Source organism: Agelaius tricolor, unplaced genomic scaffold, assembly GCF_023055355.1.
Source record: "Agelaius tricolor isolate 1412-34295 unplaced genomic scaffold, bAgeTri1.0.p SCAF_8, whole genome shotgun sequence".
Classification (NCBI taxonomy): Eukaryota; Metazoa; Chordata; class Aves; order Passeriformes; family Icteridae; genus Agelaius; species Agelaius tricolor.
The window spans coordinates 26317590-26342045 of NW_027269268.1; the positions used below are offsets into that span (position 1 = coordinate 26317590).

A 24456-nucleotide genomic window follows, 5' to 3' on the forward strand; every position below is an offset into this window, starting at 1 on the left:
CATGACAAAATAAGGCTGCTAAAGCAGCACAGAACATGTGAAATGGTGACAGTGCATTTACAATTTGAGTTTCTTGGCAGTTCATAGCTGTAAGGTTATTTTTATATGTGACTGTTTTTAAATGAAAGAAAAAATCTGTAGCTCTAAATGCAAACTTCATTTGATAGGCTCTTGTTTTACCAAAATGCCAGATGTTTCAGGTAGAGTGAAGCTGACTCTTTAGAACTGGTTTGTTCAGCTCAGTCAGAGACAGCCTGCCAAAACAAGGCAGGTTAACTCCAAATCACTGCAAACATGCTCTGGGAAGGAGGAAAGACACCAGTTATTTCTAGACCAATTAATTACATACTTTAGGTTACTGTTTTTAGTGGGTGGTTGTAATAACCAAATGACCCACAAATACTCCATGGAAACCTTAGAAAAAACATTCTGTTTGAAGAATGTTTTTACTGTGTACTGTACAGCTGTGATCTTTCAAAGAACTTTTAATGCTAAGAATAATTTCAGAGCAAGTCAGTCATATAGCAAGTGAAGGAGGTATTTTAAACTTGCTGTAGCAAGCATAGTTTTCTTAGATGGATGGGAGGAAGGACTGAAATATTTCCAGTCTTCTGTAGCTTGTATTGCTTTTTATTTCATAGGGGTTTTTTATGGATTCTCAGGAATAGATATTGTTAGTGATATGCATTCCTGGAGGCCTCTTCTGCTTTGGCCTACTTTCAACATACCAGTACAGAAAGATGTGAGAGGATTAGTTTAGGCTGTAGTCTCCTGTATGCACTTCCAACAAGCATAAGTCAAAGATGCCATCACCCTGTTCTGGCTTTCCTTCTGCCAGGCTGGTTCCATGGATCTTCTTTGCTTGGATCAGATAAAGAGTAGCCCAGGATGCCATGCCAGGTGAGAAACAGTAAATGCAGCAGATGCCTACATAAATGCTTGTGCTGGCACTAGGGTGGAAGCAGTGGGCAGTGGGTTCTGAATAACAGTGACACCTTTAAACATCTCTGTGTGAAGCTGTGACTTCAGAACTCCTGCCATTCCAGTAATGATGCTCTCCTGCTCACTAATTCTACTGAAAGAAACATTATTGTTGCTCTTGGGTTTTTCTGTTCTGTTGTTTTGATTTTTCTAGTTCATGACAGTGCAGTACAAATGGTTTTTAGTTTAAGAGTAAGGATTTCTGTCCCAGGATTTTTATCCATGAGTTCATCTGCTCCTTATGTTGCTGATTTTTCTTTCTCATTGAGGATTTACAGTCCCTTGAGGTTTGGTAACTGAAAAGATAAAGCTGCAGTAAGTATCCTAGAAAATCAGACTCCAAAGAAACACCTGCAATTGATTTATACTCTCTGTTAGTGAGTTTCACCCTAGGCTTCAGAAAAGTATGAGGGAATGCTAGGTCATTTGGAGAGTTGTAGAAACTTACACAGGGACAGAGCAGTGTAAAATGATGTTCCTTTCCATGTATTTTGTTCTTTTTCCTTTTCCTGCCCACCCCCTGTTCTGTCTCACTCCCCTCAATTTTTGTCTCTTCAAACATAGTAGCCTCTCCCCAAATTCCTTCCATTTTTCTGCTATTTACTCAAAACCAGACAATCACCCTAACTATGAAAATTACCAAATGTAGGTTCTCTTCAGGGTAAGCTTGTCTTTCCTTCTGCTGTACAGTTGTAGTGCTATTGGGAATCTTGCATCTTGTACTTTCAGTAAAAGGTTTTTTTTTTTCCAAATTTATGCAATGCAACTGTGAATTTTGCTTCATAGGTCAACTAGTAATTTATTTGAGAGAGAAGAATAAAAATAAATTGTTTGTTTCTGAGGTGACAGAAATAAATCATAATAGTTTATTAGAAATATTATTTATGTTACATGGCAGCCAAATTGCACAAACAATTGTGTCAACAGAGAGGTGGGAAACTATAGCAATGGTGCCTAGAGGGATGATGAAGTGACTGAATAAGAGGGGAACACTCAAATTCCTGAAATTACTGACGGAAAATGTTTGTGTTCCACTTAACATTTCCATTCTTTGTCCCCAGCTACATGTTGGTCTCTATCAGATTGTGCCAAGAGCAGCTGTGCATGTCTGAGACGCTGAAACCTCTTTACAGTGTAATGAAAACATTTATCTTCTATTAACATCGTAATAATTCGTATGGAATTATGATTTTAGAGCCATAGAGACACTTCACAGAATTATGTAAGGCATCAGATTGTAAAGCAAAAATTGCATGAAACAGTACAATCTGAGGCAAAATAAAGTAGTCAGAAAATATGGCAAATTCTCTTTCCCAGCAAGTAGATAATTTATATTTTATGATTACATTTCTTTTTCTACAACTTATATTTGCAGTTGAGTGTTTTTCTCAGTATTAGAGAAAAGTAAAGAAGATCAGATAAATTAGGATGCAGTCATGCCAGCTTCTTATCTAAAGCCTGGTCCACGTGCAAAAATGTTTGGAGCTTTTTTTTTGTTAGATGTCAAAATTCCATCACCAAAGGGTTTTTTGCTTTTAATGCTAGAGACCAGTATGCAATAGTCTGAGCTTTTGAGGCCAACATTGAAAATGGGTCTGTATCTGTGTTTTTCTATTCATAGCTCTGCTTTTGGGGAAAAAAAAAGGAAACCATTCTTTTTTAAAAGTAAATGTAAAATTGCGTGTAGTGTTTATAGTAGCACTTAGTCTAAACATCCATAAAAATGGTTGTAGGGTATCAGTGTTTGGGTATTTGTGAGTGGCTGCAGCATGGACCCATGTGAATTGATATGAGCTGTATGCTGCAGCTGGTTTTTCTCATTTTAAAGGTATGACTCTAAAACTATTTCCACAAAGCAAAAAAAAAAAAAAAAAAAAAAAACAAAAAAAACCACCTAAAAAAATGCTTCTACAATGGCTTTCTTTTGCTGAAGTGGCAATGTGAAAAAGGATTTTCCTGGGCAGATTAAAAACACTGGGTGCTCCAGCCAGAACAATCGAGCATTTCAGAATGAATTATACGAACTTGCTGAACCAGACTCTTCTCCCTGTGGGAATGTATTTGTTTGCATATATTTATCAGTCTACTTGGAAACAGAATGAGAAACATTCATGCATTGCCTTTTAGAGAAGAATCTGAATGGAACTGTTTTGTTATTGTATTAGGGGGGAAAAGCATCCTAGGCAGGATTGTAGCCACTTACTGTAAACTAGGAAGAGGCTGTAAAGGTGCTTCATCCCACTGATTTTCAAACAGTGTGAGTTGCTAGTTCATCTTTCCTTTAGATAATTCCATGCTCTAGTTTAACAGTGAAGCATACTATAACTCCCAGTCTCCTAGTTTAAGCTCCCTAAGGGAGGTATTTCAGGAAACCCTTACTTCCTTACAGTTTCTTGACTGTCAGGCTATTTTACTTCTTTATTTTCACTCATGACCACACATGAAGCACTTCAGACTTAGTCTGATTGCTAGGACTTTAGCAACAAATTCAAATGCTTTAAGAATTGAGAATTCTTAAACTAATGGCTCACTTACTACATTTAATATTTTAACAGCTAACTTCTTATGAAAGAACTTATTGGTTTGTTGAAGTTATGACCTTATGGCTTCAAAATTAGTTAGGTCTGATATTAACTGTGGTGCTTCACAGGATACAGGTCTATCTAGCAAGCACACACAGCAAATACAGCTCCTGACAAACTGCTGGAATTCTCTATCCTTGTGACCGGAAAAACTGTTCCAGCATTTGACATAAAGCAAATGCTTACCAGTCACTGTGCAAGAGGCTGCTTGCAAAGGCTAGGGGTGGTTCACACTGCTCTGGGCACGCAAAGAAAGCTATATTAGGAGCCTGCTCACACATCACTGATGTTAGTAAGGAGACAAGTTCTTGCAGTGGTTGTTTTGATTATTCATCTGCAGAGCCCAAGAGCACTTCAGGGTCCAGGTGCCCCATCAATACACGTTATGATTTTATCTCATGAAAAGACTCAGGGTGCACCATTCGCTCTTCTCAAATTGTATTTTACCATGTAAGAAGACTGATTTTCTTGGTTTTCTTCTACTTTTTATGTCCTTGCAAATCAATGCTACTGGACATTTGCTAATTTCTAGGCTAATTTTTAGGACATTTGCTAATTTTAGGACATTTGCTAATTTTAGGACATTTGCTAATTTCTAGGTTCCTTATAGCTCCCACTACTACAACTCTGAATCGAAAACCAAAACACCAATATGGACAACTTCAGCATAGTTTATGCATCCTCTTCATGTCAAAAGCCAAAAATATTGCTGAAAATAATATGTAATCACATTTTCCATAATGAGGAAAGTGTCCTGCTGTATGCTCTTTCAAGAGTATACTGAGAATTTAGGAATATGCCCTCTTCATGTAAAGCTCTCCTTCTGTTATGTGAAAAAATGTATGAGGCAACTAGAATGACAGTTCCACTGTTTTTGCTTATTTATTTTTACTTTCTAATTAATCTTACTTATACATTCAAAGGGAAGCTGGTACCTATCTTGTTTAATTGTGGATGTCTGCTTATATCTTTGCATAAAGATTTCAAGCAAGGCTGTTTGCTTTCCATGGCTATGAAAATATATTGGCAGGAGTTTTAAAATCTTGAGGAGTATTTGCTTTTCAGTAAAAGCAGTAATGGAATAATATTCATTCACTTTGACCCACTATCTAGCAGATTATAAAAGCTGGTAGAAGTTTTTAATAAGGAACAATGCCAAAATACTGATTGGTGAGATCAGGTAAATAGGGAACTAGGGAATAACACAATTTTTAGTGACCTCCACATTTTGATTTATTAACTGTTTACACAGAAGCTGTAGATTTTTCTTACAAACTACAGTTGTAACCATGCCATGAGGATTTTCTGCTCTATGCTTTGGCTGTTCATTTTCAGGGCCACAACAATCTCACTAATATAACCTGTGTAACATTGGATTTATTTTCATGTGCTTCCATTTTACTTTTTACCCAAACTTGTTCTCTATCTAGGGACCAAGAAATGGTTCAGACTGTAAATTATTAATCCAGTCCCATTTTCAGCCATACATAATAATTACTAAATCTCCTTCAGTTATTTTTCATGGTTTAAGAAAAACCCAAAACCAACAAACATTTTTGATATACCTCAACCATGAGGTGGGAGGATAGGAGAGCCTTAGCTTACATCAGGCAGACAAATCAAAGTCAAGAGCTGAAGCTCCCAAAGGAAGGATCTAAACAAGACAACTGTTTGACAGTGTCCTGCAGAATATCAGGAGTGACATCACATCAATCTATGTTCTGGACCAAGTATGAAGAATATTCCTGAAATTTATTTGTGGTCAGAATTACTCTCATGAGCTGGCCCAGCATTACACTTTAGTCTTAATGTATCCTGAAGGGTTAGTTGCTATGTAGTTGGAAAGGCTTAGAGAAGTTCTTGAAAACCTTTCAGGACAGCTTCCCTTCCCCCCTTGCCTTGTAGTGAGACAAGAACCTGTCTCATGGAAGTTTAGCCATACAGACTGCCCTACAGATCTGTAGGTCTAGTGACTTGAAGGTGATGTAACTGTGGTTTAGATTTAAGGCCACTGCACACAAATTAGTTTAGTTACATGACTGAGTAATATTTTTTCGATTTGAGATGAACACTTCCAGAAACAATTGTATGCTTTAATTCATTATTCAGTAAAGATGAATTCGAGACACCAGCCACTCAATAGTGACTCTTTGTAGATGGAACCTGTGGCTGCCTTATGCAGCTGATGTTGCCAGACCTTTCAATGGCACTGCAGAGGGACAGAGCTAGTGGTGCAGAGGGGTAGAATAGGCAGTGTGTACCTTGGCAGGTTTCTCTCTGCCACTATAGTTATCAGTGCATTCCCAAGGTGAATGTCATTTCAGTGAAGAAAGTTTGCTTGAGTAGGTAGGGTAGTGTAAATTACCTCTCCCTCCAGCAACAGAAATGCAGAAACCAAGCTGTTTTGCCAAGTAGGGATCTTCTTCTGCTCCTTGAACTGCTTGTTGCAGGATTAAAGAGGGAATGGGGTTTTTTGCTGCCCACATATCTAATATCCCACAGATGTTTTGGAGAAACAACAGCAGAAAAAAGATTATCTACCTCTCCAGTTTTGATCTGAGAATTCAACATATGTTTAGTATCCTCGAATGTTTATTTAGTCAACCATTCTACACCATATCAGGGAGACTGCAAGATCTAATGGAGCCATTGCTGTCAGATGAAGTTTTTTTAACTTTGCAAAGAAGGATCAGAAGGAATTTGTCTCAATAGAGACAAAAAGGGGTAATAAAATCATACTCTGGTTCAGAAATGACCTAGCATTCTTAAGCAGGTGGAGATCTTCTCAATGAAATACCTGTAACCTGCTTCTCAGTGACCTTGCTATCCTTTGAGTTTCGTAGTTTTCTCTAAGAAGTATTTTATAAATTCTTTATGCATTGTTTGTCCAGTCTCTAAGTGTGAAGGTTCACAGTTTTTTGTTCTCTTCATCTGAAGTCTCAGATGCCAGATACATCTCAAGGAGATACATGGCAGAATCTAGTTCCTTCATGTTGCTGCAGTGGGTAGTTTTTTCTCTGGATTATGCTGCACCAAGGGCCACAAAAAGGATAAACCTATATTCCTCAACCCCCACCTTACAACTTCTCCCCTTGCAAAGGCACCAGCAATCATGCAGCCACTTGACTAGATCAATTAAGTAGCTGATATAGTTGAAAAATAAGAAAAAAAAAAAAAAGTTTTTTCACCAGAGCACTACCCTTTCAGTATTGGCCCAAAATAACAGTGAAACTGCATTTTTAGTGTGGAAGGTGGCTTTGATACACCCTCAACAAAAATCTTTTACGTGTCACTCTTGGTACAGAGTATTTTAGAACAGGGGTTGTTGAAATATAAAACTTACAAGATATCACTGGCTGTCCTGTGCAGTGGTACCTTGGGAAACTTTCTTGAACAATGACTCACTAGCAATACTTCATGGTAACATTTATCGTGTTGATTCTGACATGACTCCCAGCAGAATAAAAATCTTGACATTGATGAATGTCTTGAAAGGTTTACAGGAATTCTTTAAAACTGCAAAATACCAGAAAATTTAACCAGAATATATATTAGCAGAAAATCAAGGGTGAAAGAAGCCACTCAGAATTTCCCATTTTATTTTGTGCAGTTGTTTTCTGTCCAGTTTGTGGATTTTGTCATATGCACATTATATTCTCATGTAAAGGATTTATTGATCTTCATTAGCAAGTCTGTTTGGACTGGTTTGAAAGGTAACATTATTAAACTGATCAGAAATATTATGCCAGACATTCAGAGTAGAACAGTCTGTTTTCTGTAGTATGACTACATCTAACACCACTTCTTAAAGTTGTTTGTTTTGTAAAGCACTTTCATACTTTGAGAATATTTTTCAAAGTTACACTATCGGTATGGATCCACAGAATTCTTTCTTTGCATTTCCAGCTGCTCTATAATAAATTCCATCTGTGTTTTAACTATATTTGTATTGATTTTTCAGCTATGCTAGCTTATGTCTGTCCTCTGTCTTACTGACCCTAAAGTCAACCAAAGTGGTGGGCATACAGCCAATTTCAGATGGCATTTGGTTAGTTTACTCCCTTTTAAAGTAGTTTAGGAAATGTTACTCAAATATTTCTCTTTTTGTCAAGACTGTTTAACTTTCACAGTTTCACCCCCTTTACTCTGAATTTCCTCCTCAGTATTTTTCCAGTTCTAGGAAAAGGGATTAGAAATATACCTCACCTCTAGCTATTTTCATTGTAGTTTTCTTTCCAGATTTCTAGGGTTTTTTGTCTAGCTATGGGGTTTTTTCCCTAATCCTTGGTTTGGGTTATAATTTTGCTTTGTACTACTTTGCATTTGTCTTGTAAGACATAGTTATATAACCCAAACACATAGCCTAAACTGGTAACTTTAAAGGGAATTAGGCTGTGCAAGGAGTGCAAGATCAGGCATTTGGAAAATGGTCCAGTGGAATTGTTTTCTTTTCCCTGTACAATGAGTATTTGTCTTAAACAACTTCCATGGCTCTTGGAAACTTATTTCACTTCTCCTTAGGTAATCTATGTTCCATTAGCCTTTTTTTGGTCTGAAGCCAGTTGATTCCTGTAGGCTTTACTAAGTGCAATTTGCTTTTTTTTTTCCTTTTCTTTGGGTTTGTTGGGTTGGGTTTTTTTTTCCTTTTACCATTTTCTGAAATTTTTCAGCTTTTATTTAGTGGCTATTGGTTTGGGGCTTTTTTTTTCATTTCCCATTCTCTGAAATAATTCATGTTTTTGTTTCCCAGATCAGTGACCAGAATTGCAGCTCCTTGTTTCAAAAGCCAAAACATTGTATTGCATTTTACATACACGTGAGACTGTTTCCTCACTTCTCTGTGTGTTGTATTCTCTGGAATGTGTACTTGAGTAAAGGAAGCTATATAGTATTTCTTAGAAGAACAAGCCAGGAAATAGTGATGCAAATAAATCAGTCAGACAGGCAGGGTTTTGAAGAGTGAGCTGGTGTAGTTACCTAGCTGACTATCCAAAATACAAAAAAGAATTGCAGTTCTTTAAGGTGGGCTGAGGGAGGACAAAAGGTCCTTAAAACACACAACAGAAAGTGCAAGGAAGAGCAAGTAATTTAGAGTAATAATGAGATACTGGCTTCCTTGTGCCAGTGAAAAGACCTGCCAGCAATAAGGGGAGTTTATGTGCAGCAAATGGTTCAGAGGTCCGTGCTCAGCTTTGCTCCTTTAGTTGTTGAAAAGTCCAGACAAGTTTTGGTATGGTTTCTGTTTCTGGAGTTGTTTAAACATGGGTTTCTTTTGTTGTTTGTACCTATTGATATCAGTAGAATGTGAATGGTAAATAATTATACACCAGGATAGCTGTGATACCATGAATTGAATTTGCTGCTTAAGGATGACTGCTGCAGTTGCACTTGCCTTCACAGTGGTTACCTGCAGAAGCTCATGAAACTTTCAGCACCTCTAGGCTCTGGCCTGCAGCACTCCTTTTGGAGTATATCTTCTCAGAGGAACTTTGAGCTTTCAAACCTCACATCACAGTCTTTGTCATGTTCTCAAAGCAGGTGTCATGTGTTGTTTAGCTTTGTCAAAGAGCGGTCTCTCTCACGGCCTAACACTGTAAAAAGGAAAATATCAAAGCACCTTAGCACCTATGTTATCTACTCCGTTTCCCTTATTAATCTCCTATAATTTTAAAGTCTAGTTAAAAATTCAAGTAGGACCTTAAAAACTAATTAAACCATGTGAAAGCAAAATATCATTTATAACAACTCATGTAAGACAAAAAAACCCCAACAAACTGCCAAAATTTGGGGCTTGGTTTTTTGGTTTTTTACAGAGCATGATTTTTTTAACACATGGAAACTGCAAAAGTTCTTGTACCTAATGAAAGAACTTGCAAAGTTCTTGTACCTAATGAAAAACCTATACAGATAAATAGAATTTCAGTGCTTTTAAGAAATTCTGTGTGTCTGCTTCTTCATTGACTTTTCAGAATATTTTACCACAGGATACCCCATGATAGCTGTTCAACCTTGTTTTTAAAGATACTTCCAGTTTTGTTTTTATTTAAATTTTCACTTTAACAATGAAAAATACTGTTTTGGAGAAGAAACATATGTAGAATACTTCAGAGTCTTCTGGATATCTTCAGGTTAATATTTCTATCCTACAACAGAAGTGTAGGACATTTTATTGCATGTTTTAATTGAGGTTAAAGTGAAAACCACCTTTTTAAAATAGAATTGCATAGTGAGAGTGGTAAAGTTTTTATCAAAATTCAATATGAAACAACAGAAATAATTAAATGTATGGCACAATCTTTTTACCATTTATGGTCATGGGAAAAAAAGATATGGGAAAAAATGAACAGCATTCACGGGAAACTAGATAGCGAAAATGAAGTGATTAATGTGAAGTAATTTAGATTAAGAAGAATACATCTTAGGAAGGCATCCAAACCTGCAGGTTTATGTCACACATCACAGATTTTGCAAAACTGTTCCAATAATCCTGCTTGAATGAAATGTAGCATTTTAATATTCAGGTTTACTGCAGTAAAAACATATTTGTCTTACAGTACTTTCTTGAAATGAAGTTTTATGATACTATATCCCTTTGCAGTTTATTTTCATCTCAGCTGAATAGCTGATGTATGCAAAACTTGATGCTTCCCAAATATAAGAGTAAAAAGTCCAGAAAGAGATACATGGTGCAAACTCTCAAAAGATTTCTGTGGAATTTGAACCTGTAAGACTGGGTCAAAACCAAAGTTAAAACTAATTTGGACAAGTTTGTTCATCCATTTCTACCTAAACAGATCTCAAAAATTACATGAAAATGAGTTTATAAAGTCAGCTACAAGTTACTTTCTTAGTCTCCTATGAGTTCCTTTAATCTCTGTTCTGTCACCGTACAGCATCTCACAACTTGCCCTGTTGTCATCTTGAACAAATGTTGGGAATGAAAGCAAGATAAAATCCTTGCTTTCAGTTCTTATGCCTTTTATCTGTGAGTCAGAACAAGATGTCTAGAGACATCCTGCTAAGCCAGGAGCAGCCCAGAGATCCCCTGTAAGCCACTCTATGTGTGTGATTCATGGACTTCTGACCCAGTGGAAAAAAATCTGGCTGAAGTGATGATGTCATACTGAACATGTCCAAAACTGAATCTTTGGTAGCAAGGGATTTTGCTTGTTTCTTTTTAAATAAAAAATCTTGTGATCAAGCCAAATATAGGCACAGTTTAGTGCAGAGAAAAAGTCTGATTTCTGGCACTATTCAGATCATGTAAAATAAATTAATTCTCTACAGAAGTGCTCGCATGCTATAATGTCCTTAAGATGTACTAAACACACCCCTTTATTTAATTTCATCTTTTAAACTTCAATTTCAAAGGCACCTGATTCCTACAAATGTAAATGTCACAAAGTGGTGAAAAGCTGATTGCAGGTTCTTCTATCAATGTGCTGTGGACATCTTCCATAAAAGATGATGTTACACTTCCACAAGAACACATTGCTGCTTACCAACAGACTGAATTCTTCCACCATGGAAACCATGGAAAATCTCCTGGTGGGTTTACATTTGGTGTAAGCGAGGGTTGTGCTGGCTCAGTGTCTCTTTGGTTGCCATACAGAGAGGAATTGCTGATGCAAGATGTTTTGGTCTGTAAACAAAGTATCGTGCAATGGTGAAAGAGCTCTCTTAAAAAAGCATTTTGTTGCAGAGTGGCTCATGATCCACTAAGTAAGGAGAAACACTAGTCAACAGCTTTTCTGTGTATTTTAGAACAATTGCATTCCTCTTTCTAAGCCAAAATATAGCCATCACCATTATATAAATGTAAATCTTTCTTGAGAAGTCTGGTTCTCTTCCTTCATTTCCTGTAGCATGTTAGCTGCAGCTTATTTCAGACTGTTTTCTCTTAAGCTCCCAGAAAATGTAAACAGGGCATAAAAATCTTGTCTACAAATCTTCTAAAAGTAATTCTGAACTCCCACCAGGAGTACATTACCCATAAAATCAGTTGTTGCAAATTACTATTGAAGTTTTTTGAGGGTTGTTTTGTTTTGTTTAGTTCTGGTTTTATACATTTTAATGTCTAGGAAGAAGAAACCTGATTTCTAAACCAAAATTAAGTCTTTAGCATGTTGTACTTTGACATCTCCAATCTTCATGATGCATGTCTTTTTGTTATACATAATGGAGGGTTTTGGTTCCTCAAAGTTCTGTTCAACTTGTGAGCATCCTACAAAGGAAGATCTTACTAGAACACTGCACCAAGAGAGCTAAAATTCTTTTGTGTTGTTAATTTTGTTACAGCGCTGCTTTATTCCCTGTTTAGCACTTCTATTTTGCCCAACAGACTGAGATGAGTCAAACTATGGAATAAGACTGAGAAGTTTTCCATTTTTAGTAAGCTTCAATTTTTCATTTCTTCATTTCATTCTGCTGCTCCTCACAGCAGTCTGTGCTTATTTACTATTTACCACTTGCAGATATCACTAGTTATCCTGTAACAAAGTCATTCATGATACATTTCTTTGTAAAACCAGACTGAAAAATGGCCATCTACTTGCAGTTGATGGCTGTTTCTGCTGCTGTTCTGTGTATTTTCTCCATTTTGATGAAAACATGTTGGTAAATTTTTTCCAGATCTAAATGCAATGGGGTTTGCCAGCTATGCATATGGAGAATAGTGCTTCCTCTTCCCAAGAATTTGTGCCCAGCTCTCTCAGACATGTGCATTGTCCTTGACTGCTGCTCTAAATATAACTTAATGCATGACTTTTGACCACTCATAACTACCTTACATTTCAGAGTAGCTTTCATACAGGTCTCTCCCAGCATAAGTTTTAGTACTTCTACACTGAAAATTCTGACAATATTATTTTGATATGGGTTTCTTATATAATTAATGTTGCTTCCATGGGTCTATAATCACAAAAACATGCATTAAGATTAAATGATAATTCAGTTGAAACTATAAACTGATGTGTAGTAATTATTGTTGGACAGTTGTGCTAATGAACAAACTGGCTAGTGTACAGTGGGCCTGTTTTATCAGTTAAGTCAATGCACAGACTCATACTTTAGCAGGGAATTTTTTGAAGATCTTTATTAAAATGTATTATCAGTATGTGTATCTATACATTCAGAATATGATAAGATGTTTAGTCTGAGAAATATGATTTTGTGTTATTGAATATGTTTTACAGTATCACTAAATGTTTTAGTGCTTATGCTACAATGCCAGTAGTTTTTATTACAAAGCTGAACATTAGCACAGAAAATCAGTTTTAATATACTGATAAAATGCTGACTTTTTTTTCATTGTTTTCATATTTCCTTTAATAATAGTAAAGATTTTGTAGTTTTTGAATTCAGTGTTTCCAAGCAGCAGGTTGAAACAGTTGTTGCCAGTACTCTAACCTTGGTGAGTGGTTGTACACTGGTGCTGAATACTTTCATATTCAGATGATAAAACTACTCAAGTCTGTTGGGTTAATGATGTGATCTTTTAGAGCACATTTCTGTTCCACTGCTCATGCAGAGCCTTCTAGTTTTTGACCACATGAAACTGCAGTAACATGGATGTAGGGCAGGACAGCATGAGGGCACCCTCTGGCAGAAGTGAAGGAGAGACAAGATATGGTGTGGTTCTCTGAGGACAGTGCTTCAAAACCCTGAGAAGGAGGCTGCCATGGCTCAGTCTAGTTGGACCTGTGGATTTATTGTGAGCTGTGGAGTAGTTGGAGTGAGGGGGTTCACTGGGGGAGGTGAAGGAAGCACAAACTGGCAGGTACTGAAAAGAGAAGATGACACGGGGAGCATTTATGCTCTACTTGCATGGAAATAAACTTGCACATTTAAGATTGCCACTGGGGTCAATGGCAGCAATTTAGCTATCTGCAGTATTTAGAGAAACAAAACCTGTTCTTTGAAACCTGTTTCACCAGACAAAGAGAGGACTGGAACTTTCATTGAAAATCAGTTGAGTTGTAACTTCCAGACCTCTGGGAGGTCACCCTCTCTGCAAGGGTAGAAACCTAAGCTTTCATATGCATTTATCTTAGATTTTTAGATTGCTTTCTTGAGAGCATTGCCAGTTTCTGTTGCAGCAGAGACAGAAGAAGAGCAAATGTAGAACAGCACGTCAAAGGTCGAAGGATATGTCCTCCTACCCTGACCACGTCTCTTGTGGTGTCATTTGTTCCATTCAGATGAACTGATGTCAGATGACAGGGCCTGGACAGTAAATTGCTTGCAGAATCAGCAGTGAGTTATTTGTCAGTAGCCTGAACACCTGCTGAAGATGATAAAGTAGTTCTGAAATAAACTGGTACTTCTGCAGCCTTTAGCAGTAGAAAGGATGAGCTCCATAAGATACCACATTTTGTTTTAAATTACTATTTGACAATGCTATATCTTTGTGACCTTAGTTTAATTTATTTTTAAAATATTTCTGTAGTTTGGATTTTTATTTTAGCATTTTCTTTGTCAGTGGGGGTGTTTTATTTACATTAATCTTGAAACAGACTACTTGAAACCTGATCTTTATGGGCATAAATTCTCCTAAACTGTTCCTATATGTTTCTTATTTTGCTGAAATTGTTTGGTTTGCTTGTTTGTTTTCTGAGGTGAATTTTAGCATGCTAATTTAAATATGTAATGTAATCATGATATCATCAATATATTTATTCTGTTATTTTATTTAGCTGTTTCCTTATGTTTTTCTAGTTTGAGAGTTTCTCACAAGTAAACAAACTTGCTCAGGCCTCTGTTGAGGGCAAGAATGTGGTATAAAAATACCAGAGTCAGTTTTCTGTTGAACTGAAAGTACAACTGACTTGAGTGCAGCTGGAGTCTTACAGGAAGGTGGTTATAAATGCACCTTTGTATTCTCTGTAATTATTTTTTTCAGGCACTTGTGTCCAGGAGCAGTCACTATTGCCCTGTACATCAGTGACTTAAAGCAGTGCTCTCTGTTCCAGTTTACTACTTATTTTCAGCTTCAACCAACATCCACGGGAGCTTGCAACAATGGAAGGAGTTTTAGCATTATTTAAGGACTTGTTTTCATAACTTAATACTAGGGAACCATATTGAGAAATACAGAAATGCTTCCAGATTCCCACACAGAATTAGAAAGTTTGACATTTAGCTATACCTTCTTCTTTGATTTTTTTCAAAATGTTGTTTCTTGTCACACTGCATGAAAGGAGTGTTTCAGAACACTTTTACTTATTTTAAATCACTGCTTTGTCAAGAGTTTTCCTTTTAAGGTGTAACAGCTCAATAAGCTCCTTAGTCAGATAACCAGATCTCTGTGGATCAACTTTTGTCTCAGCTGTCAGTGTGGACATATTCAGTACATATTCTCCTGAACTGTTGTCATTTTCTCATTTAAATTTAAAGAAAGAAATCACTTCCTACAGCATTCCTTGATCTTTGGGAAAAAAAAAAAAAAAAAAGGCTATCACATCAATCTACTAAAAAATCTAAAAGATGTGAACAAAATATACAGTGACCAGCAGGACTGAGTTTTGGTTGGGTTTTTGTTTTTCCTTTGAGTGTTCTTCCTCGCTTGCTGTGGCTCTTATACAGACATGTACAGTGTGACTGTCAGTTCTTTCTCATGAAGTACCTGAAGTGCTACTAAAACTGAGTATCAAGCAACAGTAGCAGCAGTAGGGAGTGTTCCCCTAGCACATTTCACTGTCTTCCTGCAGGTTAGCTCCTCTTTATAAGCCCTACTTTTAAAAGTTTCGGAATATTTTGAGAGTAAAGCTAGTCTTGCTTTGTTTCTTCACGTAGCATAACAGAACAGCAACTTTTTAAAAAGTAGGTAGCAGTGTTGAGGGATTCCTTTTCTCTGCAGAAAGCACCAGTGAAATCCCCGCAGGACACGCTGTAACCTGTTCTAAAGAACAATGGAAAACACGACAGGAATCTCTGAGTTTTTACACTGGAACTTCATCGCTTCATGTTCCTTTGTCTCGCTGCCAGCGGTTTGCAGCCGCAGCCGGGGCGGCTCGGGGAGCGCTGCTGCTCGGGAAGCGGCGGCGGCCGAGCGCAGGGAGCCGAGGCTGCCGCGGGGCCGAGCGGACGGAGGGAGCCCCGGCCGGAGCCCGGCCCGCCCGGCCCGGCAGCTGCTCCTTACATGGGCATGGCCGCGGCTCGCCCGGGGCCCGGGCGGGGTGGCCGCTGGAGCCGGGCCGGGCCGAGCCGGGGGCGGCGCGGCCCGGGGGGCTCAGCCAGACAAAGAACAGTCCCGGCAACCAAATAAGGAAGTCGGAGCTGGAGGATTTCAGAATAGGAGCAGAGGGGGAGATGCCGGGGAAGCCGGGGAAGCGGTTTGTGCGCAGGGAGCTGCTCTCTCCTGTTACCAGCCGAGTGCTGAATGCAGGGGATCGAGGCTTGTCCATATCCTTCTGTGATCTTCAGCCAGCCTCAAGCTGTGTTTGTCATATTTTCTCATGTTTCTGAAAGCTCTCTACAGATTTTTGTTTAGAAAGGAGGGGTCTTTGGCAGCCCCGTTGGTTAGCAGACTGAAGATAAATGAGTCATCCTTTGCCAAGGGGAAAGAGTCCCATTGCAGATAATTTTAGGCATTACAAAAACATGTTATAAGGTTTTGTCTACTGTAGTGTTCTAATGAAAACTTAGAAATTCATCTAGAAAGGGTACACAGGCACCTCTGAGAGTCAGAGGTGTCTTTGCAGTTAAGAACAGTAGTAGAGAAAGAGAGAAAAGAAAGAAAATAAGTGCTAGAAAACCCTAAAACTGTCCTGATGATTCAGATAGAAAAGCATTTCATAACAACATGAAATATGGAAAAATGTTATGGAATTTCAGAAATGCAAGTTAGGTACTGGTTTAAACATAGGTGTAAAATTCATGCCATGTGATCCAGTGTCTTGGGATGTTGTTTTACCTACCTATATGGGCTGAAGTTAAAAGGTCTTATTCCTGGTGGAAAAACACATGGAACACCATTCACTTTTTCACTTCAGACTCAAAGCAGGAAGAATCCACACAACAAATATTCTGAAGGAAGAGCTATAATCTCTGCTGAGTGTGTGGAACCTAGAAGAGAGAAAACTAAATAGCTGTGGGCACAAACTTCAGCAGTAACATTTAACATACTGGCCTGGTTTGCTCTGGTTTGAAAATGTAAGCAACAGAACGTGTCCTAAAGTCACAGCCTTTATAGCAAACAATTACATGCTCTGTGAGCCTGACATCCTGATGAAAGGAAGTAAGTTATGCCTTGATCTTGAAATTGTGACATGATCAGCTCATAAACAGCTACTGAAAAACATTTTAAATACTGTAGGGAAGCCTGGCTCAGAAGAAACAGCTTCTTCATCTTTCCTGACAGGCCTTACAATTCCAGCAGCTGTAAGTTACTGAAGTGTAACTAATTGAAAGATACAACACACTCACTATTGCCATATCAGGGCCATTAAAGAAGGGAATGTACTGTTGAGATTTGAATTCAGAACTGGGAAGGACTTACAGGTGACATTCAAACTGCTGTGATCCTCTGTGACTTTTTTGAAGCCTTCTAAAAATTTTAGCATCTGAAGTGCAGGTAGACCTCTCATAAATCCATGGCAATGCTTGTAAAAGTGAGTATCACAGCTGAAAAGTGTTATGTCAGCTTTACTATGAAGTAAAGCCTGAGCAGTGAATGGGGTTTTTTTCTAGGTTATATTTTGTTATATTTAATTTCCAGAGTTCTCACACAGTATCAGTAGTTCTGCAGGCCAGGAAATCTCATGGATTACTCATGGATAAAACCGACCAATCATGTGGATACTGAAATATCTAGGAATTTAAGGAAGTCATTGGGATACCTGACTTCTCCATATGCTTGTTGTTCAACCATCACTGTTCCAGTTCCTTATTAGAAAGTGCCTACATAGCAGACCCACAGTTCTCCTCTGTGCTGTCATAGCGGTTGCACAATAAGTCTGATCAATATAATTTAATTTTTTTACCCTGAGGACCTTTGCTATTTTAGTCTGAAAGGTGAAATAGTGGTATAACAAAGAAGACTTGAGTGTGAGTCACTTCGTCACCACGTATGTATGCACAAATGTGAGCATAGGTGTATTTCCACAAAAATGGTAACTGCTGCCTTATGAAAATTGACTCAGTAATAGAAACTTCTAATTTTTGTTTTTCTGTTTGTACTGTTAGAAGTTTCTACAAAATTCTTGTTGTCGTTGTTGTTAAATCCTGTTTTCCTAGATCAGAGGCTGCAGTATGATTTGCTATCAAGTGTTGACCCTAGTTGTGTTTTCCTTTTTGCAAAGCACATAACTTTAATAGTGTGTATTTGCAGAGTTGAAAGTGATGGGAAATGTTTGCCTAAATATTCTTTCTTGCAACAAACATGTGATCTTTTATTTTCCAGAAGTGCTAAGAACAACAAAAGCCACAAATAGCTTGATACTTCCAGTTCAGACATTGTGAATTTCACCAAACAGAAATAGGACCAGACAAAGCAATTTACAGTTACTACCTCAGTGTCTGCCAACACCAGCCAAGTTAGGTAAAACAGGATACTTGAAATAGTGCTAAATGCTTTGGACTGGCACATGTTTGGTAACTACCATTTCAGAGGTATAGTCAGTCACTTTTGGTTTTGGGAAATCCTAATTTTGCATTCTGGCCTTCTAAAGAAATCTCGAACTCTCACACATTGCAAGAAAATCAGTGTCCTGTTCTGGCTTGGGAATCCACATTCAAAGCTATGCAGAAAAGCTTTGACTTTTCTGTCAAAGTTTTATCCCACAGTATGGGAGGTGATGTAGTTTTATGGAGATACTTTTTTTTGTTTAAATAAAATTTTAAAATCTGCAGTGGTTGGCATGCCAAAGCTTATTTTGCACAGCTAGTGTAAATGGGATGCATTTCCCTTATGTAGGAAAAACAAGGAGATTGCTGAACTGTCCTCCATAGATCATTGAATTCAGTAAGCTGCATGTGAATCAGTTTGGAAGCTTGTAAACTCTTTCAATTCCCTCTTCTGGTCAGTCCTTTGGGTTTACTTTACTGACATTTCCATCTGAGTTTAATGATGTTGGAACTGTAATATGATGCAAAGCTGCATTGTAGCTAGCTGAATACTATTTGGGTTGATTTACAGGCATGCCTATATCCTCGCATTAATTTCCAGATTTTAAGACCAAACAAATCTCATGTCATGTGTGTCCCTCCCTAGAAAGCACCATTTGAATCTCGATCACAACTTCTTCCTAGATATCAGAATTTTTTAAGTTTAAGTTTCATTTGTAGTATTTTTTTCTTTTGTCAAAATATCCTGTCTTGATTTAAAAAAATTGAGACTTCTGGTCTTAACTAGTGTAATCAGAGTTGCACACTCCAGTATAGCTTTAAATGTCTCAGTTAAGTCAGCAGCTACAATGCTAAATTTTTATATATTATAATGAGGGAAAATCAAGGAGGCAAAGATAAGAAAGGCAACAGAAGTGTAGGTTTTTGTATTATAGCACTTGGAAAACAGCAGTTGTTTTTATTTATAAAAATATATGTATGCTATTAAAATACACTTCTTTCACTGAAGATACACTGCAGGCAGAAAGATTGTATTTAAATGCTACAAATTATTCTGTAATAGTTTAAGAATTTGACAGACACTCTCATTGAGTTATTTTCATTTATTTTCACTCATTGCTGGGATGTGATTACTTTGTTAAAGGTTTTCTCCCTGCATTTTCAGTTTTTCTTTCCTGAAGGCATCATTTTTAGTTTTCATACTTCAAACAATACTAATTTCATTTTATTTATGGGGTGATTTGAAAAGTAAATCTTAATTTTGTGAAGCTTCTCAGAGTGTGAAGGAATGCTAGCAAGAAAACTTCAGGCAGTTTGGTGTTTGCCTGCTTTACTAGTGATATCTACCATTGTCTTTCCTGGCCCACAGAAATTACTTGTTTGGCTTCTTCATTTTTCCAAAAGCTGTTTGTTATCATTATAATTATGTTTTAATTTTTTTTTTTTAATATTAGGACTTAATTGGAGTTGTAGGCAATTGTCTTTTTATGTATGCATTATTTTCCCTCATTTTGGTTTGCTAGTCATGCTGTTGATATAGCTGGAAAGTCCTTAAACCAGAAACAAATGTTCCTGGAACTGGAATTATAGGCAAAGTTGTTTACAAGAAAGAATCACAGATCATATTAAGTTAAGCATATGGTTTTCCTTCTTTTCTCTTTGGATCTTTATCTTGCAATGTGCCTCATGCTTGTTTCCCAGTAAGCTGAGCTTCATTTTCACTTTCCATGCCCAAATATGCTGTGGAGTCAAAGACAAGTGTCTTGAACTCAGCTGCTGTGCACAAGTTGTCTCTGCTTTCATCTTCCATCCCCATGAACTGAACATACGCATGCACACATAGACATAAAATTCTTATGTGCAAAAATTTTAAGAGTTGTGACAGAAGAAATGTTGGAGAATTTAATGCATGTCTTTGATGCAGTATTAGCTCAATCTGTTATAATCAAATACAAAGGAGAAGGTGAAGTTAAGAGGTGTGAAGTCCAGGTAATGTTTTTCTATCACTGACTTTTCCTACTGTACATCAGTCTGCCCTTTGTTGTGTGTGTTGCATTATCTGCACCTGTTACAGGCCACAACAGAACTATGTTCTGCTTTTCAGATAAAGTTCTTGACAAGCATACCTACCAAAAATCATAGAGAGACCTGACCAGCCATGAGTGATACTCCTTTTATCTTTGTGCTATCTTAATACCATGTGTATGAGCTGCCATGCTTCTTCCCCAGAGTCATGTACCAGAATTGGAAACAGGGTACTAGTGCAGCGCCAGCCTTCTGACTGCCAGGTCCTGGCATGCCACTCTGCTCTAGCAATGGGGAGATGCTTCATTTTCCCCACCCTTTTTCCTAATTGGCAGCATTCCTCTGTTCTTCCTGTTGTGTTCTGGAGGGGCTGAGTGATGTGGAGTGAGTTCTGAGTCCTAAAGAGGGCTTATGGTGAAAAGGTGTGACACGGGTTGGGTAAGCAGGGAAATTTTCAGTCCTACCTTGCTCTGCATTGTCCACTGTGGAATGAAATTTCTCAGGTAGAGATCTTGCTCATTTTGGAGGTTCATACCAAAGTTTGGAGGTTCATACCAAGTTGGGAGAAAAGAGTTATGGTGATGTTCTTGTAAACCAAACAGATTTCCAGGCATCCAGAGTTAATCTATAATACACACTGATCAGAAACTGGAGCCCAGAGAAGAAAGAGGATCACCCTTGCTTTCACCTGCCCTAAAATTTTTTGCCTGTTGTCCAGGATGTTGAGCAGAGCTGAAAGGCAGCATGTTCATTCACTTACTTGCTGCTCGTGAGGTAGTAAATGAAAGTGATACCACTGATCACCTCCATGGGCTAAGCATGGAATTGAGAATAGTAATTTTATAGATGTATCTTTTGAGATGATCTATCTTGTTTTAAGCAGATGTTGAAGTAGATGTTACTAGTCATTAGTTCTGTGCTATGATTGCTTATAAAACTGATGTTGGTGTGTAACCTGTAAGAAAGCAATCTGTGTGGATCCAGACCAAGTGGCTTATAGTAGGAAGGGTATGAACCAACCATAGAAATCTGACACTCTTTATCTCCTTGTGGGAAAAAAAAAGAAAAAAAAATAAGAGGAAAAAAGAAGAATTATCTTCCTTCAAATGAATGCCTTAGTGGAATATGTAGTAGTAATTAATGCATTTAGAGTAAGTGACACTCTGGAAGGTTTTGCATAATTAGATCACAAAACAATTAGATTTTTATATCATATTGTAAATTTTTTCTGATCACTGATGCTACTACTCTTTGGCAGGTGAAGAATGCACAGAAGACTATTTGTAAAACAGATAACTGCAGTGCAATAGCATGATTTTTTTCTGAAAAAAGTTTTAAATTCAGTTTAATCTGAACACTTGGGGTCTTGGTAGTGATGAGTAGTGGCATAAGTGTTAATTTAAAAGAACACAGAAGTGTTAAAGGACTTAGAAGAACAACTTGAGACATGGCTTCTGCAGTTGTACATTAAACGTCGCCATCCCACCCACTCTGTCATGCAGAGGAAGATGATGTGGCAATCGTGGAAACTTTTGCCTCGCAGAAAAGCTGAAGTAAATTCTCTTTTGTGCAGTTATATGGCAATATGGAAGAGCCTGGGATGTTTCTCAAGGCTGTTGCAGAAAACTTGCCTTCTCAAGGTTTTCTCCTGGCTATGGATGTTCCTGGAAGGAAAAAAGTGAGCTTCCAGCCTGGGACCCGAGCATATTTTGGCAAAAAGTGTACCACAGAGTCACAGTTCTTGCAGCTCCGAGGGAGTAACTAAGGCTGCGGCAGCGGGTAGGACCATCCCGATGGCGACTCGCTGAGGGAAGCCCGCGTCTCGCTGCCGTTCCCAGCAGCCTGGTACCGCCTCCCTCCCGCACTCCTCGGGGCGCCCGCGGCGGCCCGGGACTCTTAACGTGAAGCCGCTGGAGTGGGACGCGCCGGCAGCGGCGGCTCTCAGTGAGTCACGGCGCGGAGCGGCGCCCCGGGCCCGCCCTATATAGCCCCGGGTACCTGCGGGCGCCGCTCCGCTCCGCCGCCTCCCCGGGACACCGGCGCTCGGCTATGTGAGAGCTCCCGCTCCGCCGTGCCCAGGTAAGACGGCAGCGTACTCTCAGGAGTTCGCGGTGACGTGTCTTCTTCGGATGAGGTTACCTCACGGCAGAAGCGGTGATGGGAGGCGAAAGGTCAGGGAACATGAAATCATGCTGTAATCGGACCGGGCAGACCGCCTTTCTTTCGAGTATTTCTACTTTTGATCTACACTTTCTTGATCTTTTAGTTTGCCTCATCGTCTGTAGTCGCATTCGAGTTTGGCTGATGCACTTTATTTGCTGGCCCTGGCGGTCCCCTTGATGTTTCCAAAGGCAAAAAAAGGATGCTTTTGTGGCGGCAGCGGCTCTGTGCATCTCTGTAGCCCAAGACTTGCTAAGTCAGTCCTTAACAAATACGATAGGGCAGAAAACTATGAGTGCCTTCCCAGCCTTCTTTGTACGAGACATCTGTAGGAGCCCAGTGATAGTTCTGGGTTAAGAAAATTGGTAATGGGCAGGAGACTTGATCTTTTAGAAGATTTACTACAGCTTCTTACCCAAATGAAACCAAACACTGGAGTTTTGGGTTGTTCTGTGGAATTCATACGTCTATAAGGAAGACATATTTGGTCATCTAGCACTTAATGTACTCTTGTAGCTAAATTTTTTTGTCTAATGTTTATCACTGCTTGTTGAAAGGAATTTGGTGTTACTTAGTAACTTTGTAACTTATAACAGAGGTTTTTTTCCCTTCTTTTTCATATCTGTAGCACACATCACATATTTGTTTAAATTTTAGTAGTGAAGACAAAAAAAAAAAGGAAAAAAAGAGAAAAGTTTCCTGGCAGTAGGCACATAATTAGAAAGAAGGCTGGGAAAAGTAAGACTGGCCTTCTTTATAATGATGTGTTTACAGAAACTTGGAAAGCAGAGATATGCATTGGCTATCAAAGAGAAACCAACGTCTGCTATTGGAACATTTAGGTCAGCTTTATATTAAGGAATATGGCACTGCAGAGCGCACATCTAAAAATAGGAGTGGACACAGTCAAAGTTTCATTAGGCTTTGAGGTCAAGAAACTGTTTTTCCATGGTATTCTGTGGCTGTATTGAACTGAAACCATGATTCCTGTGAACAAACCTTATATTTCTGAAATTAAATTTGTGAGATGTATTACATGCTGTGCAGAAAGTTTTATGTTCACTCACGGGTTTGTGTGCACAGAGGTACACTGGCATTCTGGGCTGGGAAAAGTTTTGATGACGTTCTTTAAGAAAGCCCAGCAGTTTCCAGACATCCAGAGCTGGTCGGTGATTCACAACGCATACCAGACATAAAAGGATTAAGATATAGAATTGATAACAAGAGGGTGGAAAAAAAAATCATAGAAAAAGTTCAGCACATGCCCACTGATTGTACCTAAACCACTTCACTATGAAAATGAGGCAATCTTGTGAGAACAAGATTCTGACAGAGATTGTGTTGCATCCTGCTTTTGGTTGGGGAACAAAACCTGAAAGAACTGTCTGTGAAATGATGTTCTTTTATTGATTTTCCTGGCCAGAAGGAGAAACCCTGTGGGAAAAGGTGGGGGCAGAGGGATAAGAGTTTGAATAAAAGAAACTGGAAATGTGGGGTAGGAGATATACAGATGTTCTTGCAATGTTTGAAACACACAGGAATATGCAGGTAGGATATTGTTGGAATTGGGAGTGTCTCATTTGGATAAACCAAATCCTCATCTTTGAGATAGGGGAAATCTGATAGTGGATCTCATATTTGAGATGAGATTTCTTTCATCTTTGAGATAGTAGAAATCTGATAATCACAAAGTCAGAATTTAACAAGTTATCACACGCTGCAATCTGACATAGCAGTTTTCCTAAAATTGCAACAGTGGATATATGGTAAAGGTTTGTTAGCAGTTGGCAGATGTACGTCACATAACTTTTCTTGCTGCTTTCTGAGTCAAGAACATTTTTGCAGTAAAAAACTATCCTGAAAATTTGAAGTGTGTTTTAACTAACAATTAAAAACTATTGATGTAAGATAAATGTTTCTGAGCTCTTACACTTACTGAAATGCTAGAAAATTGTCTATTATCCTCAAAGTGTTCTGAAGTTTCTTTCTTCTTTTCTTTTTGTTTATATTACTGGCAAAGCTCATCTTGCTGTACACTCATGCACCAATTATTGTGGGCCTATTGACTAGCTCGAGCGTACTGTTTTCTCTTTGCAGAGACTGTGTGATGATTGCAACATATAAAACTGCAGAATTTTTTAAG

The 24456-nt window shown here is 38.3% G+C and overlaps 1 protein-coding gene across 11 annotated transcripts in view; it reads left to right on the top strand.

Moving 5' to 3' along the window:
- The window catches only part of PALLD (palladin, cytoskeletal associated protein), a 187296-nt gene that overhangs the window by 96038 nt on the left and 66802 nt on the right, over positions 1 to 24456 (top strand). The window contains exon 1 of one of the 11 annotated variants that reach the window (XM_071432035.1): positions 22130 to 22232. The exons of 9 other annotated variants lie outside the window; for them this stretch is intronic. The gene's annotated coding sequence lies outside the window, so the exon portion shown is untranslated. Of the gene's footprint in view, positions 1 to 22129; positions 22233 to 24456 lie in introns of those variants that run through there. One more of the 11 variants, XM_071432036.1, reaches the window with a different exon arrangement.